This window comes from Petaurus breviceps, unplaced genomic scaffold, assembly GCF_028583685.1.
Source record: "Petaurus breviceps papuanus isolate PSGF00001 unplaced genomic scaffold, PetGlider_PUasm1.0 90730, whole genome shotgun sequence".
Taxonomy (NCBI): Eukaryota; Metazoa; Chordata; class Mammalia; order Diprotodontia; family Petauridae; genus Petaurus; species Petaurus breviceps.
The window spans coordinates 2,203,425-2,223,713 of record NW_027187324.1 but is presented as its reverse complement, the minus strand read 5'-3'; the positions used below and the strand labels follow the sequence as shown (position 1 = coordinate 2,223,713).

General features: G+C 36.7%; 1 pseudogene; it reads left to right on the top strand.

Moving 5' to 3' along the window:
• Positions 1–3,981: 3,981 nt before the first annotated feature.
• LOC138145182 (RING finger and CHY zinc finger domain-containing protein 1 pseudogene) overlaps positions 3,982–20,289 on the top strand; it is a 30,984-nt pseudogene continuing 14,676 nt past the window's right edge.

The window sequence follows — 20,289 nt, the reverse complement described above, 5'->3', positions numbered from 1 at the left end:
ATTTGTGGATATGGACTATGTTTCCTAATTTTTTGTTATTCTTCTACTGAGATGTTGCTATTATCCTATGCATACATTTTAGGAAAATGGCGTAATCACTCATCTGTTTATATTTCCCTCAATGAAACATAAAATAAGTGAGAAGACACAATTAATATTACTTGAACTCTCATTGGTGGTTCACATTAAAAAAATGTACTATTCCACAATATCTTCATTATCTTAAATCTATTTTCATTTTAAAAAATCATTTGATAAATTTTATTCTCTTTTCTGAAAGTTTAAAATGAAATAATATAGACAAGGACACATTTGAAATAATATAGCCAAACACAAATGAAATAATATAGCCAAAATCATTTAATTAATTATTAAATGTACCTATGTAGAATGGCTTATCTGATTTTCTTTAAAAAAAAATTTTGACTTGGGGTGGCTAGGTGGCTCAATGAATAGAGCACCGACCCTAGAGTAAGGAGGAATTGAATTAAATCTGTCCTCAGAAATTTAACATTTATTAGAATTGTGACCTTGGGCAAGTCACTTAACTGCAATTGCCCTGCCTTCCCCCCTCCAAAAAGAAAAAAAATGACTAATGATGCACCCCAAATTGTCTATTTTTTCTTTGATAATGTAAGGATACTTTCATGATGCAATCATAGCAACCCAGAATCTCATAGCTGGAAGATACCTCAGGTCTCTCCAGTCCACACCATAGCTGAACAAAAAAATCCTTTGTCAGCGTTCCAGGAAGTGGTCCATTCCAAATCTGTGTCTGTATATGTGTGGAAAACACTCTCTCCTCATACCCACCTCTTAAAATTGTTCCTTCCTTTTCATACTCAGCTCAGTTGACACTTTGTATGGGGAGTCTCTCCTTATCTCCACCATTCTTAGTATTTTCTCCCTCTTTAAGTGATCTTTTCTTAAAGCTGGAAAGACTTACATGAACTGCTGCAAAGTGAAGTGAGCAGAACCAAGACAATATTATACATTGTAAGCACTGTTGTATGATGAAGAATTGTGAATGATTTAGTGTTCTCAGCAAGAAAACAACCCAAGACACTGCCAAAAGATTCATGATGAAGCATATTATCTGCATCCAGAGAAAGAACAGATATTGTCTGAATACACTGGGACATATTGTTTTTCTTTTTCTTTCTTTGTTTCTTTTTTCCTTGCTTTGTGCTTTTCTTCCTTCCTTCCTTCCTTCCTTCCTTCCTTCCTTCCTTCCTTCCTTCTTCCTTTCTTCCTTCCTTCCTTCGTTCCTTCCTTCCTTCTTCCTTTCTTCCTTCCTTCCTTCCTTCCTTCCTTCCTTCCTTCCTTCCTTCCTTCCTTCCTTCCTTTCTTTCTTTCTTTCTTTCTTTCTTTCTTTCTTTCTTTCTTTCTTTCTTTCTTTCTTTCTTTCTTTCTATCTTCCTTCCTTTCTTTTTTTCTTTTTTTCTTTCTTTCTTTCTTGTTTTCTTCCTTTCTTCCTTTTTTTCATATTCTTATAAAGATGAGTAATATGGAAATACCTTACATGATTACATATGTATAACTTATATAGGATTGCTTACCATCTCAGGGAAAGAAGAGGAGAGGGAAGGATATAATTTGGAACTCAAAACTTTTTTAAAATATTAAAAAATTGCTTTAACATATAATTAATTGGGAAAAATAAAATATTATTTAAAATATATTATCTTTTCTTTATTCATCAATGTACAAGTTTTATTGACTAAAATGTTTCTTGAATCTTAGGAAGGTTTTTGTGAACTGACAGGGAATAAAGTAAATAGGACTAGAAAAATAAGATGCACAATCAGTACAAAAATATAAGCAAAAATAATACTAAAATGAAACCAAACACCATGTAATTATAGTGACCAGTGTTGGTTCTGTTGAAAATATGAGGTAATGCACCTTCCTTTTTAAATATTTATTATTACTGGAGGGATAAACATGTTGAATACCAGATATTACGGTCCTTGTCAATTGAAATGATTGTTTTTATTAGTAAAAATGGAAGGTATAATGGGTTTGTATGGTGAATGGGATAGAGGAATATAATTGGAAATGAGTGTGATCTAGAAAACTAAGGTAGATATTAAAATATGTAAGCACATATATGTATGTATACATATAATAAGAACATAAACTCTTCGAAAATGTGCAAAGTCAATCTAAGTGTTTATACTTTGATTAAATTTTGGGTATGTATGCAGTCAACCTGCAGCAGGTGGCATTCTGGAAATGCTCTCATGCATATGTATTTAGTCATAGGAAAAGCTGAGTTGGCCCCAAACCTATCTTTTTATAATATGTGTAACAATAGGCATAGGTTTGTCTTTATTTGGAAGTTGTTTATTTCTGTCTATAAAAGCTGCATATGTTTTGTAATTGGCAACAGAAGTACTCCAAATACTGCCCACCTTAGTATACTAAAAAGGAAATACTTTGCTTTTTTTTCTTCTGAGATTTACTTATTGACCAGGGTGAGTCCTGAACCAAGATATCTTTTAACAGTTTTAGCACCCAGTATGGGACCTTTCACTCATATGATTGCCATTGTCTGCTGTGCAATTCTGCAACTAGAACCTACACTAGTCAGAGGTCAATTATCCATTAAGTGGTCAGAGAATTAAACTCCCCAAACTCAGGAAGGATAAGGAGAAACCCATCCCAAGTTCCAAATGTAATTTTCTCATTGTTCATGTATATAGGGGAGTGCTGCCATGGAGAAGGAAAAGGCAGTGGTAAGTAATTGGTCTTAACCTGACATCAGGGAGCCAAGTAACAGAACACTGAAGGGATACCAATATCATTAAATATATAGGAGAGAGTAAGGCTCTTGCTGACTCCCTTTAGGCGAGCTTCTAAAAGATTGGAACAAGGGAAAACTGCCAGTTAAACTGGGAATATCCAAAACTTGTGATTGGACATATTATGAAGATAATTGTGGAAAACATATTTTGTCAGATAAATATGGGACATTGATTATTGTCAGCTGTACATGCTAAAAATCAGTCGTGAAGATCTTGGTTGGTTAGTTGCTTTGTTTTTGTCCTTCCTTCTCAAAGAGGACCAAAATGACATCACTATGTTAAGGACATGATACATACTGTATGTCCAACTATGGCAGATAAAACCAATATGAGCTTGGAAGAATCTATAAACAACAGGTTGGGCACAAAGAGTCCATAAGAATATTTGGAGTGGAGATGTCTCTAAAATTTTGTATCTCATTTGTTTTTTAGGTATTTTTTTGAGCTTGTACAATTTTGCTTCATTTGCAGAGCATATTCACCTTCATTGACACGGGCTTGTCATGCTGGGAGGTCCTTTGCTTATATCTCCCATGTCACACCATCAATCCAAAAGTTCTTCACAGACACCTTAAGAATGTCCTTGTAGGGGTCAGGGTCAAGATGTCAGAGAGAAAGCAGGAACTTGCTTGAGCTCTCACTCAAACCGCATACAAAACCTGTAAAAAATTACTCTAAAAAAATGTTAGTGCTACAGAACCCACGAAGTGATAGAGAAAAACAAAGCTCCCACTGAAGATAGACTGGCATGCTGACAGGAAGGGTCTATTGTATCTGGCAAGGAGCAGGCCCCAGTCCTGCATAAGCCATGCCTGTCCAGACTCATAGCCCAGACCAGCCAGAGCAGACTTCATAAGAGTGAATCACTGGCATTTCTGGCAGTTTCCAGACTCTTCAACCCACAAACACAAAAAAGAAAGTACAAAGTCACTGGAGAAGTTTGTTGATCCTGAGTGAGAGAAGAGCATGATGTGGCACTTGCCCCCAGGGCAGGAGGTGGCAGGCAGTGGCTGCTTCCAGGTCCAGGTTTACAGATAATAGGGGAATAAATTGACGGACCAGAGGGCATTTGCAGAAATCTCTTTGCTGGTGCTGAGGAAGGATTCTCTTGCTTTGCCCTGCTTGGATCTGGGTCACAGTCTTGGGTGGTGGTCCTGAGGTTAGGAGCACAAGCATGGCAGTGTTTGTTGAGACTGTGGAGAGCAGTCATCCTCACAGTTCTGAGGTAGCTGCTCAGAATAACATCTTACAACAGCTGCACAAAACACTAGAAATTTGGGACACAGCACTCTCCCCTCTGAAAGCAGTGTTCTACCATGGCAAAGAGCTCAAAAGCCAAGTAATTGACTGGCACGATGATCAAACGGAAGAAACACAATCAGCCTATAGAATTGGGGGGGGGGAGGGACAAAGTGAATCAAAACAGAACCAGAATAAGACAACAAAGTCAAAACTCCTGTATCAAAAGCCTCCAAGAAAACTATGAATTGGTCACAGGACATGGAGGAGCTGAAGAAGGATTTTGAAAATCAAGTAAAAGAAGTAGAGGAAAAATTGGGAAGAGAAATGAGAATAATGCAAGAATATCATGAAAACCAAGTCAACAGACTGACTGAAAGAATAAGACCTTGAAAAATAGACTAACTCAAATGGCAAAAGAGGTACCAAAAGCCAATGAGGAGAGGAATGCCTTAAAAAGCAGTGTTGGTCAAATGGAAAAAAGAGGTTCAAACGTTCACTGAAGAAAATAATTCTTTCAAAATTAGATTGGAGCAAATGGAAGCTAATGATTTTATGAGAAATCAAGGTACCATAAAATAAATCCAAACGAATGAAAAAATAAAATGCATTGTGAAATATCTAATTGGAAAAAAAAAACTGCTGACTTGGAAAATCGGTACAGGATAGATAATTTAAAAATTATTGGACTATCTGAAAGCCATGATAAAAAAGAGAGCCTAGACATCATCTTTCAAGAATTATCAAGGAAAAATGTCCTGATATTCTAGAACCACAAGGCAAAATAGAAATTGAAAGAATTCACCAATTGCCTTTTGAAAATGATCCCAAAGACAAAACTCCTAGGAGTATTATAGTTAAATTCCAGAATTCCCAAGCCAAAGAGAAGCTATTACAAGCAGTCAGGAAGAAATAATTTGAGTATCGTTGAAACATAATCAAGATAACACAAAAACTAGCAGCTTCTACATTAAAGGATCAAAGGACATGGAATATGATATTCCAAAGGTCAAAGGAGCTAGGATTAAAACCAAACATCACCTATCCAGGAAAACTAAGTGCAGTATTTCAGGGGAAAATATGAGCATTCAATGAAATAGAGAACAATCACATATTCTTGAATAAAAGACTAAAGCTGAACAGAAAATTTGACTTTCAAGTACATGACACAAGAGAAACATGAAAAGGTAAACAGGAAAGAGAAATCATAAGGAAATTATTAAAGTTGAACTATTTACATTTCTACATGGAAAGACGATATTTGTAACTCATAAGACATTTCTCAGTATGAGGATTGTTGAAGAGATTATATATGTGTGTATACATACATATAATACATATATATAGATAAGTGTATTATATATGTACATGTGTGTACATGTATACATAGACAGAGGGTACAGGGTGAGTTGAATGTGAAGGGACGATATCAAAAACAAAATTAAGAGGTGAGAGAGGAATATATGGGGAGAAGGAAAGGGGAGAGATAGAATATGGTGAATTATCTCAAATAAAGTAGAAAAGAGAAGGCTGTTACAATGGAGAGGAAGAGCAGGAAGGTGAAAGAGAAAGAGTCAACCTTACATTGGATTTAGCTTAAAGAGGAAATAACATACATACTCATTTGGGTATCTTTCCCTACAGGAAAGTAGGGTGGAAGGGAATAAGAGGGGGAAATGATAGAAAGGAGGGCAGAGGGGGAGAAAGTAGTTAGAAGCAAACACTTTTGAAAAGGAACAGGGTCAAATGAGGAAAGAGAATAAATGGAGGGTGGGATAGGATGGAGGGAAATATAGTTAATCTTCCACATTATGATTGCTATGGAAATGTTTTGCATTACTTCACATGTACAACCTATATTAACTCTCTTGTCTTGTCAGTGGGTGAGGAGGGGAAAAGGGAGAGAATCTGGAACTCAAAGTTTTAAAAACAATTTTTAAATTTTTTTTTTCCACATGCAACCAGGAAATAAAATATATAGGCAACGGGGTATGCAAATCCATCTTGCCTGACAAGAAATTAAGGGGGGTTAGGAGCAATATAAGAGAGGGCAGATTGTGGAAAGGGTTGTTCAGTATACTTGCCATTTTGGGGTGGGGGTTAGGGGAGAGATGGGAAGAAAATCTGTAACTCAAAATCTTTGGGAAATGAATGTCGGAACCTAAAAATAAATTAAGGAAAACATAAAAAAAGAATGTCCCTATATTCCTTCCTCTGACCTCCTCTTTTAGGCTAATCATGTTTGACATTTCAACAACATACCCTGTCCAAAGGGGTTCCTGTCTCTGCAGTAGGATTTGAATTCTAGAAAACTAGCAAGTAGATTATTGGTACTTTGGGGCAGAAATTTTGAACCGAGACTTCCCTTTCTCATTAGCATGTCCATTAGAGGTTCCAGTTGTAACCACTGGACTGTCACTATAAAATCCATATTTCCATATTAGCAAGCACCCTTGCACACCCAGGATGGTTTGTTAGCAAAGGTTCTTTGATCTGCTTTGCTAATGGAAAGACAACTTTTTAAAGGGGTCAACAAAGAGTTTAATTACAGATAAGTAGAAAATACAAGCAGAGAAATTAACACAGAAATTGAACAGACAGATCTCTTACTGTCTGAACAAAGTAATACAACCACCTTCATAAACTATCTTTGAGTAGTGGCCATGGTGGGGTGGTGGTGTCGGGGGGTTCTTAACAGCTACTCAGAGTCTTTTCCAAAGGATCAAATGGTCCTTCTCATAAGCAAAGACCCAAAGCAAAATGCCAGCCTCCCAGTATATATAGTTTTCAACTAATAGACTCAGAGTCAGAAGGCATCATACTCCTCCTGAATCAGTGCTTAATTAGGTTAGTATCAAAAGATGTGAAAGCCTCCCTACAAGCAAGCCTCCCCTAAGCAAGCTTCCCTTTAGGCAAGTTCTTCCCCCAATGGGTTCTATATGACTCAGGATGTATTGCAACTGGGTCAGAGCTCAAAGCAGTAAGACATCCATTATTAAACATGTGGTCACATGGGCTTATTAATGGACAGGGAAGGTCTTCATATACCATTAACATTACAATTTCTCTGGAACAAAGATTATAAATTTTGCCCTGGCTCGAGGGTGCAAACTATTAGTGAATTCAGTGTAATTGCATCATATATATTCAAGGGGCAAAAGGAGAAGAAACTTAGGAAATAAAAGGAAGATAAGATTAAGAAAGTGAAGATTTTAGTGGGCACCATGAAGAGGATGATGTAGGAAGCCAGATGAAAAGGAACTTAGGATCAAAAAGGGAGATTTAGAAAGCAAGGGGCAGAGATGCAGTATGTTTTTGATGTAAACAAGAATCACCTTAAGAGAAATTGAAGGAAACATGAAGAGGATGAGGCCTCGGACAGAAGGCAACATCCTCCAGAATATCAACAGTGGTCCCCCATGAAAAATACACTAACACATGGAGCACCACACCAACTCTTACCTTAGCACTCACAAGCCCCATAGATGTCAAACACAGACATAGTTTGTACCCTGTTTTTGATACCTGGGATGAGTATTTGCTATGATGAAAGGATAGAGGCAATTGGAAAGTAGGAGTGTTTCTCAGGAATGTTAAAGGGGATGGGGTAAAGTTAAAGAGCCCTTACTTGAAATTGGCAGTAATTACACACTCTTCATTTGCTTGGTGGACACAGGGACAACTTTCTCAATGCTTAAGTGTCTTCCTACGGGCTTCCTGGTGTTAAAGACTGGAAGTTTAATGGACATTTTGGGGAAAAGTGAGATGCGGGCTTTAACCACCCCATTTAAAATAGATCTTAGAGTTTAGACCTTTGAAGAGTTGTATTCCTTCCTGTTAATGCTAAACTCCTCTTTCTCATTGTATGAGAAGTACTTGTATAATTTGAGACCATTATTCATGGTAATTCAGGAAGGATTATATTTGAATATAAAGAACTTGAATTAGATCATTGGGCAATTTTAAAGGAACATAAAAGTTAACAGAACCCATGGTATCCGATTTTCCTCTAATATTATAACATTTTCCCATGACTTTGTGAGGTTCATGAGGTCAGCTGAGCCTGTGTGGATCTGGAGTAATGATTGACTATCCCCTTGCGTACACTGTATTATCAGTTTAGAGACTGTTGAACCCATCTGAAAATTCATTTATGCTTCTATCCATGTAGGTGTGATAGGGCCATGCTAATAACTTTGCAATACCCTTGTTATTTCAGTGAGGAAAATAAGGTGTATAAATGAAGGCCTACCTGTGTACCACTTTGTCCATGATCTGAAGGTTATCAATAATTTTGTCACCTCAAAGAACCTGGTGGTACAGAATGCTGTATCTATTAAACCAATGTTCCTCACAATATGAAAGCATATAAGCATATTCTGTTACTGATGTTTGTGTTCTTTTATTTTTAAGTGTTCCAATAAACCTGTACACATAGTACCTCTTTGCTTTCTTGGAAAGGCCAACAATACACTAGTGATAAATTTGTTGTTTGCTGTCGTTTAGTCAGTTCTGACTCTTTGTGATCCCATGTAGTTTCTTCAGCTCATTTTACATATGGGGAAACTGAAGCAAAGATAGTTAAATGGCTTGGCCAGGATAACAAAGCTAATAAGTATCTGAGACTGGATTTCCACTCAGGACCTCCTAACTCCAGGGCTGGCTCTCTACCCACTATGCCACTTAGCTGCCCTGGACTTGGCAAGGGCCTAAAAGATGTGCACCCATCCTGGGGATGCTCTTTAATTATGTTGATTTACTGTATGTCTTCTCTTTGTCTGATCCTAATCTCTCCATTTACTACTGTAATAACTTAAATCTAGTCACTATCCTTCCTGAAGACTTGAAAGTTGAAGAAGTGCCCTATGATTGTCTGCAGGTAATTGAAGCCATGGAGAGGTTATGGCCTGACCTCACAAATGTCCCCTTGGAGGAGCTCAACCTGTCATTATTCACAGATGGCTCCCCCTTTTATGAAAATGGGGTACAAGTGATTGGGGGAAGAAATTATCTCTCAGTCCGTTCAGTGGGTGGCTAGAGGGAGCCAAAGTAGTGGCATTGACCAGGGCTGGCAGGCTGACTAAGGGGTTTCAAGCGAACATTTACACAAATTTTTTAATATTCCTTTATAGTGTTTCACACCACTGGCTCCTTGTGGAAGAAGTGCCACTTCACCAATGTAGATGGTAAGCTACTAGCTTGTATCTCAATTATTGACCAACTCCTTCAAGTTATCTTGCTTTCCAGGGCCATCTTCATGATGTATTGTCCAGCCCATACAAGAGGGTGATCATTTTTGCAAGATGGCAACTGGCTTGCAAATGAGAGGGCCAAATTGGCCACCCACTGGAGTCCTTAAAAGTCACCAAACACACTGTTTATGGTGTTTACTAGCCTACCCACTGACTATTTCTCTTTAGTCACAAATGCCAAAATTGACATCTGGACAACCAGACATGAAGCCATTTTATGAGACAGCCTGTGGGTCATGCCAGATGGTCATCCCATTGCACCTAAATGATTAGTACACCTCCTCTGCCAGCAACTCTAGACCCAGGGATATATGGGAACTGAGGCCCTTGTACAGTAAGTTTGCCGGGCATGGTTTGCTCTTGATGTTTATGTATAGACCCATTACATGATATCCAGCTGCTTTTCTTGTCAACAGTTCAACTCCTCATGGAAAAAGTGTGTGATGGGGTTGAGGGTTGGGCATGGGGGAGTAGGCAGCTCTACCATTTGAACATCTGCAGACTGACTTTATTGAATTGTCAAAGTCTGTGGGCTAAAGATATGTTTTGGTATGCCAAGACCAATTAAACCACTGGGTAGAGGCCTTTCCAGAGACACACAACACTGCAAACATAGTAGCAACATGTCTAATGAAGAACATAATACCAAAATTTGGCATGGCATGTTCCACTATTTGCAACCAAGAGCCACAATTACCCTAGAAATAACTAAGCAACTATCTGAGTGCTTTGGAATAAGCCTGAGCCTACACACATAATTAGTGGGGGATAATTACCCCCACAATCACTAGAGTGAGTTAAGAGGTTAAACAGGGAAGTTAAGACAGTTTGGGAAAACTATGCCAAGGAAACACAGATAAAATGACCTCAAATATTTCCTTTTGTGTTGTTGCAACTTAGAAATCATAGTAGGTGGGATTGTGGACTGTCACCTTTTGAGATTCTGTTCAGTATGCCACCTATTGCTACTCAGAGGCTGGACACTTGGGGACTGATCCTGGCCACAAGAGATGAAAGCCTAATAAGATATGGGATCTCTCTGTCTAGTTCTCTTTTACGATAGAGGCAGCCATTAAGCAAACTCTGCCTTTGGAAGAGATGCTGAACCCATTTGAGCTGGGGATTACCGTATTTCACTACATAATCATCACCACCACATAATCATTGTAACCTGTTTTTTTTTTCTTTCAGTTCAAAAACTCATTTATAACCTTTGATTATATAATCTTTCCATGATATAATTTTGTTCCTCTCTCTACTTAGAAGGTAAAGAGAGCAATAATGTATTCACCAGTGGTATATGGATATGAATTTATCTCTCACACATTGCAAGCTGCAAGCCTAGAATTCTCAACATCCTGGCATTGTCGGTATATTTCCAAAAGCCAACTTGCATGGCTTCTTTGGAGTGCTGCGGTACTAATGGTATTGTTACTCAACCCAATGAAGAGTCAGAGGTACAGGGGAACATGTAGGCAGGTGAAGCTACCTTGATTAAGTCCCTGTGATATGGTAAGACTTGCATCTTCTCACACTAGCTAAATTGTACAATTCATCTGTCAGAGATCCATTAACATGTGGAGCATTATTTTTTCTGATTATGGGTAAAAATAAAAACTATTCTGTAGGCTTCATGCTTAAAGTGATTGTGTTTGCTGATGAGCATAGAAACAGAGCTGCAAAAAGATAGTTTTCAGTGAAGGAAAAGCTGTGCAACTGGTGGAAACTAAAAGACAAGCTAAAAAAACACAAACCTTTCTAGACACACTTTTAGAAGTCATTAAATGAGGCAAATTTCCACATATTGATGAAGAAGTGTGTGTGTAGTAATACCAGTACAATATTTAAAGCTTCATATAATGGTTACACCCCACTTTTTTCAAAACATGAAATCTGAAACAGTTATGTGGTGAAATATGGTATTGGTGCATCTGTAAGTTCAGGAAAATATCTAGTCTCCAGCCCTCCTTGAGTGAATCTTTCTAGATCCTGGTGATCAATTCAGCCAGCAATGTGGCTGAACAAATGAACTAGACACATTACTACCACGCGAAGCCTTGCTGGGACTTCTCTCAGCCCAAACAAGGAAGCAGACCCTGAACCACAGGGAAACCAAATTAAACTGAAGCACGACCCGGAAACCAACCAGTGGGCACTGGCCAGCTGTTTGCTTGATCCCAACAATTAAGATCTTATCTCTCACCCATAATCCATCATTCATTTTCTTTCCACACTTTCTGACATGTTTTGTGTACTTGGGTTGGAGGAACAAATGAGACCAATATTTATATACACTTGATCTAAAATGCCAGTCATACCTTTAATTGGACCGATTGCTAGATATACATACATTCCTGCTTCAATGGTGTTGGAGGAGGGATTTCTCTCAGTGTTGTGGACATAAGTACCCAAGGGCTCTGACAGATTATTTCTTATCACTCACATGACTAGACATGTGGGGAGCAGTGAGGACAGGAAGAAAAGGATGAAAAGCCAGGGTTCAGAGTGGTCTAGCCCTGGATGGGAGAACAAAATCTCCCCATGATGTGTCCCATGACTGTAGAAAGAACTCCAATCTTTATCAGCCCTCATTCCTTTGTGCCTAATGGATACCACTAAGCTACCAGTGCTTTGCCTGGAACAGCTGCAGGCCCTAGTTGCAATTTCACTTTGAGCCTCCAGAAGAATGGCAACATCCAGGTGGGAGATGAGGTCCTAACTGTGTCCTTCCTAGTCCATTAGTCATGTAGTAATCTAGGATTTTTTTTTGTTTCTTAAGATTGCTTCCCCTCTCTGTCTCCTTTCACCTTAGGATATCACTAAGTAAATCTTATTATTGACTTCCTTCAAATTGGACTGACCTCTGTCACCTAGGAATAATTCATCTCCACTTTCTGTAAATCTCCTATTTCCTGAGTTTCAGTCATTTACAAAACAAGAGTGTTAACCCCTCTGCAACCTTGCCCCCTTTGATTACTGATGCAGAAGATTTCTGGGCCATTGGGCTCCACATTTATGGAATGAACCACAGCCTTTCCCTCCTGAATCAACTTCTTGCAGGTCTTTATGAATAATGTCATAGACTCTGTTATTAATTCTTTATTCTTAATGCAACCAAAATCATAGGTACGATTTTTCCCAAAGTGAAAGCATTTTAGGTAGAATTTGAATAATATAGAACTCTTTAATGAAAAATTTGTGATAACCTCTGCTTTCCATTATCATTAGATTTAGCATTTAGCAACCACTAAATTTAGTGTGACTCTCCAAGTCAATGGATTTTCATGTCACCTCTCTGAATTATCCAATCCTAACTATATAGTTTCATTGAATCAATTTAAATTGCAATTATAATGATTTATATTAAAACCTTTCTTCTTCTTTAGGTATATTAACATATTCCAAATTCATTCATTCATTCATTTATTTATGTGCCTATGATTTACTAGTTGCTACTCAGTCCATTTCCAAATCCATTCATTCATTTCGGTACTTAATATGTACCAGATACTACTCTTCGTACAATTTTTAGCTTTTGGTTATAATATGAATGAATGTAATAGAAGTAGGACAAATATATTCTATATCACAGAGTATTTGAAACTTTTATCATATACATAATGGAAAAATCTAATATAGGTTAGAAAATCCAGAAATGCTAACATTAAATATCAAGTTAGTTTATTTTGATTAAATATGTATGTATTATCTATATCTTATTTATTATAATTCTGATTGTTCTGATTTCATGAAATTCCATGACTTTTAGTCACATAGCATTTAGATGACACTGTTAATGATAAAAGATGAGCTTTTATTTTAGAATATACCTCACTTATTGAAAGTTCTATGAAATCTCCTCAAAGCTCTCTTCCTCCTTCCATCTTCCTACTCTCTACCTCCTATTCAATTTTTTACCTAGTTCATTACCTGTATTCAGTGACTATCCAAGATATAGGTATTGTTAAAATAATTCACTATGTTGTCCAATAGTGGCATGCCATAATCTGGCCAATATTCATTTGTTAGCCATATAATTTGTTCCTGGCTGGTTACTAGGTGAATATTTTTGAATGCCCATGCCTCACAATAGGAGACTTTGTAGTTTTTTGCAAGTCAAAAATATAAAAATATTACTGCAAATAAGAACATTGAGGAAACATTAAAATTTATTTATTTATATCAAATATATAATTTATTCAGGACACACAGCTATCATGGTAATCTTACCTAATGCAAAAGACAATAGAAAGACACAAAGTAAATGATATATGCTGCCTGTGATCAGTGATGATTAACACACAAGGAGTAGTATAAAATATATGAAGGACATATATGACATGCTGTAACAACATTACTTGCAGCTGCTATGGGGTTCTAAGATCAATAACATCGGCAGACAGGAGGGCTGCTAACATAGGTTCTCTGATCTGCTTTTCTAAAGGAAAGCAACTCAAACAACAATCTTACTTTAATCAAACATATGTATCATTTACTTAGTTCAGGGGAAAAAAAAATCAGCATCCTAAACTTCAGAGCAAATACAAACAGAAATTATGAGCAAAAATAATAGCATAAAGGACAATAGACAGGGTTTCTAACCATCTGACCAAATAATACATATATCACAGATCAACTCACAGATCTGACTCTTAACATTCATACATACTCATTAGAGAGAGAAGCACCAACATCTGGATTTTCAGAGTTGGAGAGCTCCTTAATGGCTACCCAGAGTCTCATCTAGCTATATTACATGAACATTTTCCTCATGAGTGAACCCCAAATAAAAATGCTAGCCTCAGAGTGAAACAAGTATTGTTCCTTCTAGCATGAGTATGCTTCTCACATTTTCTTGTATGCTTTTTTTTCTCAAACAAAAGGAATATATTTTTATGAGTTCCAAGAATATTTTTTCTTTCATAAACAACAACAACAGAAATCTATGCCATTATTTGCCCAAAGGAGTTGGATTTGGGCACTTAAAAAACAAAAGAGAAAACACCATAAAACTGTAGTCAGATATTAAGATGGAAAGAAAACTCTCTGTAAATAACAATCTTAATAGATTAGCTGAAAATTGTGGGAAAAGTGTGAGTGGCTATAATGACAAATCAACCTCAACTGAACTCCATGCCTCAACTTCTACAGTACACAGGAAAGAACACTTAAAATGTAAGAATCACGACTTCTGATTATTTAGCCACACTAATAGTAAAGATAGGCTCAAGGCCTCCTACATTTTTCAAAGTTTTATATAATTCTCTAACAACAAATTATTGTGAAATATTTGCCATCTATTCTTCCAGTATAAGTAAGAACTTAAAAATGTAAGAGGAAATTCATGATATATTGTTGTTTTTATTGTTTTAAATGAATCCAATAGGCTTTTGAAAAAAAATGATTCCTTTTGTTTTTATATCACCTACATTTCCCTATAGTTTTCTACTCCTTCCTAGAGAGCGGTGCTTTATATAGTGAAAATAATGAAAAACAAATACTTCATATGCCTTCCCATTCTTTGTACTCATCATATTCATTGTTTCTTACAGATTACCACAGTGCTTTTAGCCATTTTCCAGTCAATGCCCATATACTTCCAGGTCTTTGATAACACAAAAGAAAAAAAATGCTTCTATAATTATGTTGATATGTATGTTTTTATATAGATCAACTTTCATTTTGTCCAAAAATTTAGATTATGAGCAAAGAAATAAAATATGTGTTTGTTGTCTTAGAAGCAGACTAACTCAATTTGGGAAGATTTCTCAACTGGTTAGATTCACAATGGCAAATGTTTAGGCTTTGAAAACTGTCTCCATAGTTGTAAAGATGTTGCAATTTCCCTCTTTCCTTCCCTTCCCTTCCCTCTCCTCCCCTCCCATCCTCTGTTGGGGTTTCCTGGCTGGATTTCTTTCTCAAAGACCAAGCTTAAACCCATTCACTCTGGATCTCATGGATTGGATAACAATATATCCGAGCCTAACCACCATTTGATGATTTTTTTTTTTGGCCCTTCTGGCTCAAAGTGAGTGTAAATAGTAACTCTTTTTCTTTTGAATAACAACACAAAGGATTTTCTACTCCAAGTCTGAATTTTTTGTTAAAGGGTATATCCCTTGATTTAATTCTTTTTTTAAAAGTTTATTGATTTTTAGTTTTCAACATTCCCTTCCACAAGTTTTAAATTTTCTTCTCCTCCCTCCCCTCCCCTATTCCCAAGACAGCATGCAATCTGATAAATATATATATCAAAGTCAGTCACTGCACAATGTGGCTGTTACTGTGTACAATGTTCTCCTAGTTCTGTTCACTTCATTCAGCATCAGTTCATCTAAGTCTTTCCTGGTTTTTCTGAAGTCTGCCTGTTCATCATTTCTTATATCACAATACTATTCCATTACTTTGATATACCACAACTTGTTTAGCCATTCCCCAATTCATGGGCATCCCCTCAATTTCCAGTTCTTGGCCACCATAAAAAGAGCTACTATAAATATTTTTGGACATGTTAGTTCTTTTCCCATTTGCATGATCTCTGGGATATAACCCTAGAAGTGGTATTGCTATGTCAAAGGATAGGCACAATTTTATAGCCCTTTGGCCATAGTTCCAAATTGCTCTCCAGAATGGTTTAATCAATTCACAACTCCACCAACAATGAATTAGTGCTCCCATATCTTCTCCAACATTTATCATTTTCCTATTTTGTCATGTTAGCAAATCTGATAGGTGTGATGGGGTACCTCAGAATTGTTTTGATTTGCATTTCTCTAATCAAAAGTGATATAGAGCATTTTCCATATGATTGTAGATAGTTTTAATTTCTTCTCAAAACTGCCTGTTCATATCATTTGAAAGTTTATCAACTGGGGAATGATTTGTATTCTTATAAATTTGACTCAGTTCATTATATATTTTAGAAATGAGGCCTTTATCAGAGACATTTGTTGTAACCTTGACTCACTTCTTACAGAGGCCTTTTCACTGAATGGGTATTGCCTCACTCAAGGGGAGAACTTGAAAAGATCTTACCTTAAAAGGGTCAAGATGGGTTTCTATACCCCACTACCTGTATATCTTATTTCCTAGTTGCATGTAAAAAAAGATTTTTTTTAAACATTTGTTTTTAAAAGTTTGAGTTCCAGATCTTTTTTTTTTTTACCTTCTTCCCTCCTCACCCAATCCCACTGGGAAGATAAGCAATTCAATATAGATTTTACCTGTGTAGTTACTAATAGTAGTTATATTGTGAAAGACTAACAATATTTCCCTTCCATCCTCTCCCACCCCCCCACTTATTCTATTTTCTCCTTTGACCCTTTCCCTTTTCAAAAATGTTTGCTTCTAACTACCCTCTTCCCCAATCTGCCCTCCCTTCTATCTACCCCCCCTTTATCCCCAACCTGCCTATTATCCTGTAGGGTAAGATAGCCATTTGAGTGTGTATGTTATTCCTTCCTTAGTCTAAATTTGATGGGAATCAGTTTGTCCCATTCCCTTTCACCTTCCTGCTCTTCCCCTCCATTGTAACATTTTTCCCTTGCCTCTTTTATAAAAGATAATTTACCCTAATCTATCACTCCCTTTCTTCTTCTTGCAAGAAATTTCTTTCTCTTAATTTTATTTTTTAGCTATCATTCCTTAATCTTCAAGTCATCCTGTGCCCTCTGTCTATATATACATGAACATACAAATGCCCACACTTATATATATATATATATATTTATATACACATGCATCCTCCTATATATACATATATGTGTGTATATACACACACACATACATATATATTCCCTTCAGCTATCTTCATACTAAGAAAAGTCTTATGAGTTACAATAATCCTTTTTACATGTAGGAATATAAATAGTTCAACTTTAATGGGTTCCTTATGATTTCTTTTTCCTGTTTACCTTTTCATGCTTCTCTTACTTTTTGTATCTGAAAGTCACATTTCTGTTCAGCTCAGGTTTTTTCATCAAGAATAATTGAAAGTCTTCTATTTCATTGAATGACCATATTTTTCCCTGTAGCATTATACTCAGTTTTGCTGCAAAGGTGATTCTTGGTTTTAGTCTTAACTCCTTTGACCTCTGGAATATCATATTCCTTTGATCCCTTAATGTAAAAGCTCCTAGGTCTTCTATTAGCCTGATTGTGTTTCCCCAGTACTCAAATTGTTTCTTCCTGACTGCTTGCAGTATTTTCTCCTTGACCTGGGAACTCTGGAATTTGGCTATAATATTTCTAGGAGTTGTCTTTTTGTCATCTTTTTCAATAGGTGATAGGTGAATTCTTTCCATTTCTATTTTGCCCTCTGGTTCTAGAATATCAGAGCAATTTTGTTTCATAATTTTTTGCAAGATTGTGTCTAGAATCTTTTTTTTATCATGGCTTTCAGGGAGACCAATAATTTTTAAATTATCTCTCCTGTATTTTTTTCCAGGTCAGTAGTATTTCCAAAGGGACATTTCACATTGCTTCTATTTTTTCATTTGTTTGGATCTGTTTTATAGTATCTTGATTTCTCATAACATCATTAGCTTCCAATTGCTCCAATCTAATTTTAAAGTTCTCTTCATAGACTTTTTTGAAATTCCTTTTCCATCTGGCAAATATGACTTTTTAAAACATTCTTCTCCTCATTGGCTTTTTGGGCCTCTTTTGCCATTTGAGTTAGTCTCTTTTTTAAGGTGTTATTTTCTTCAGTACTTTTTTGGGTCTCCTTTAGCAAGCTGTTGACTGACTTTTCATTATTTTCTTGCATCATTCTCATTTCGCTACCCAATTTTTCCTCTACTTCTCCTACTTGATTTTCAAAATCCTTCTTGAGCTCCTCCATGATCTGTAACCAGTTTATATTTTTCTTGGAGGCTTTTGTTACAGGAGTTCTGACTTTACTGTCTTCCTCCTGCTCCATGCTTTGATACATTTTGTCCCCCAAAAGGATTCTGTGGTCTGTTTGTGCGTCTGTTGCTTGTTCATATTGGCAGCCAATTACTTGATTTTTGAGCTTTTTGCCATGGTAGAACTCTGCTTCTAGAATGGAGAGAGCTATGTCCCAGATCACTGGGGTATTTGCAGCTGCCAGAGCTATTAGATGGGTGCCCTCTCTACAGCCACCACACACTCTGGCTCACTGGTCACACACCCTAGGACCACCATCCAAGACCATGATCCAGATCCAAGCAAGTCAAAACAAAAGTGATTACCCTCTGGTTGCTTGGTTCCCCTACAAGCTGCAGGCCAGGAGCACCAGAAGAAGCCACAAAGCAGTTGGTACAGCCACCACACCTCCTCCACTTCTCTCTCAGGGGACAGCAGTAGGACTGCACTCCCCCTGTTCCCAAAAATGTTCCACACTGACCTTTTACTTTGTCATTTGTGGATTGAGAAGTCTTGAAACAGCTACAGCTGCTGGTTATTTACTCTTATGTAGTCCACTCCAGTGGTTGCAGGCCACCCTGGGGCTAAAACCTAGGCTCAGTCTGGACTGCACTCTGCTCCCAGTGTACTGTGATGGAGCCTTCCTTCTGGCCTCTCAGGCTTCCTTCAGCAGGAGATTTTTTTTCTCTCTGTCACTTTATAGATTCTGTAGCTCAAAATGACTGTTTAGAGTCATTTTTTACATGTACTAGAGGAGGTGGAAGCTAAAGCAATGTGAAATTCCTGTTTCTAGTCTGCCATCTTGACTCCACCTCCCTATCAGCCCATCTTTATAGAATATTCCTTAAGCCTTCTCTTGGTTTGTACAAGCATTTCTTGCCCCACCCCTTTCAACTTCAGCAAAGTCTGTAAGCACCTTAAGGTCAAGGTTCAACACTTCCACTTCCTTTGCAGTTCAACCTAATGATCTGATACAAGTTTATACAATATACTATAAATCCTTGTTAAACTGATAAATTGTAATTTCACTAAACTGTACTATTTGTTAAAGTCTACATTTTGTTTTTTATTTTTATCTCAGTCATGAAATGTTTTTTTCAGGTAATACTGAAATAGGAAGCCAAGAACTCTCAGTCAAGAGTTATGGAAATAAAATAAAAATAATTCCCCAAATCCATAGTTAGGATATCTTGTAATAACCCAGTCTATAACCAAGAATATATTGAATGCTTTTTCTGTTGTTTAAAGTTAGCACAAAAACCCAATTTCTGAAAAATATTCACAGTATCACTTCTGTAACACGCTTTCTGATAATATACACAATCACATATTACTTGGAAAATTTCAGTGTTTACAAGAAGCTTCTTGAAATATGTTTTTAACTTCTTAGTAATTGGATTTTGTTCCCACCATGCAATTGGAGATCAGTAACTGCATAGCAATACTATCATAACCCCTAATTTAGGCACCAAATTACATACTGATAGCAAGATGCTTAAAGTTGAATCCTAAGTATAATTATAATTATATTGAAAATATACTTTAAACTTTAAATCCTAAATGATTATCCTGGAGCACCGATGAGCATGGCATATCTTTATCCATACTAGTCAACTCTTAATTATCCACATATGGATAATACATTTTATAAATTATCTCCAGCAATTTATTAATCCTTCCGTGGTTTCCCTCAGATGCTAAAAATACATATAGTTTACCAATATGTGCCCTTCAGTATGTGTTCAGAGAGCAAACTAACTTTTAATATCAGTTTAAGTAAAATCTAATTGCTGAAATAAATCTCCAGGGATAAGGGGTTGGGAATGAGGCATAGAGAGAATCCTCTGATACATTTGCTAGCAAATATCAATTATATTTCTGTTATATAAGCTACTTACTAAATCTACCCTCCCTCCCCCCAAAAATAAAGCCAAAGAATTTGGCAGGGTTAGGAGAAGGACTGGGTATGCTCAGAGTGTAAGATTTTGTTTTGACAACTATTTCAATGTCATAATGCCTGATTAGTTCTGTATTTTCGAAAAAAATGGTTAAAATGTCATTTTACAGCTTAAGTGTTTATGTGATTGATTACTGAGTCTGTTTCT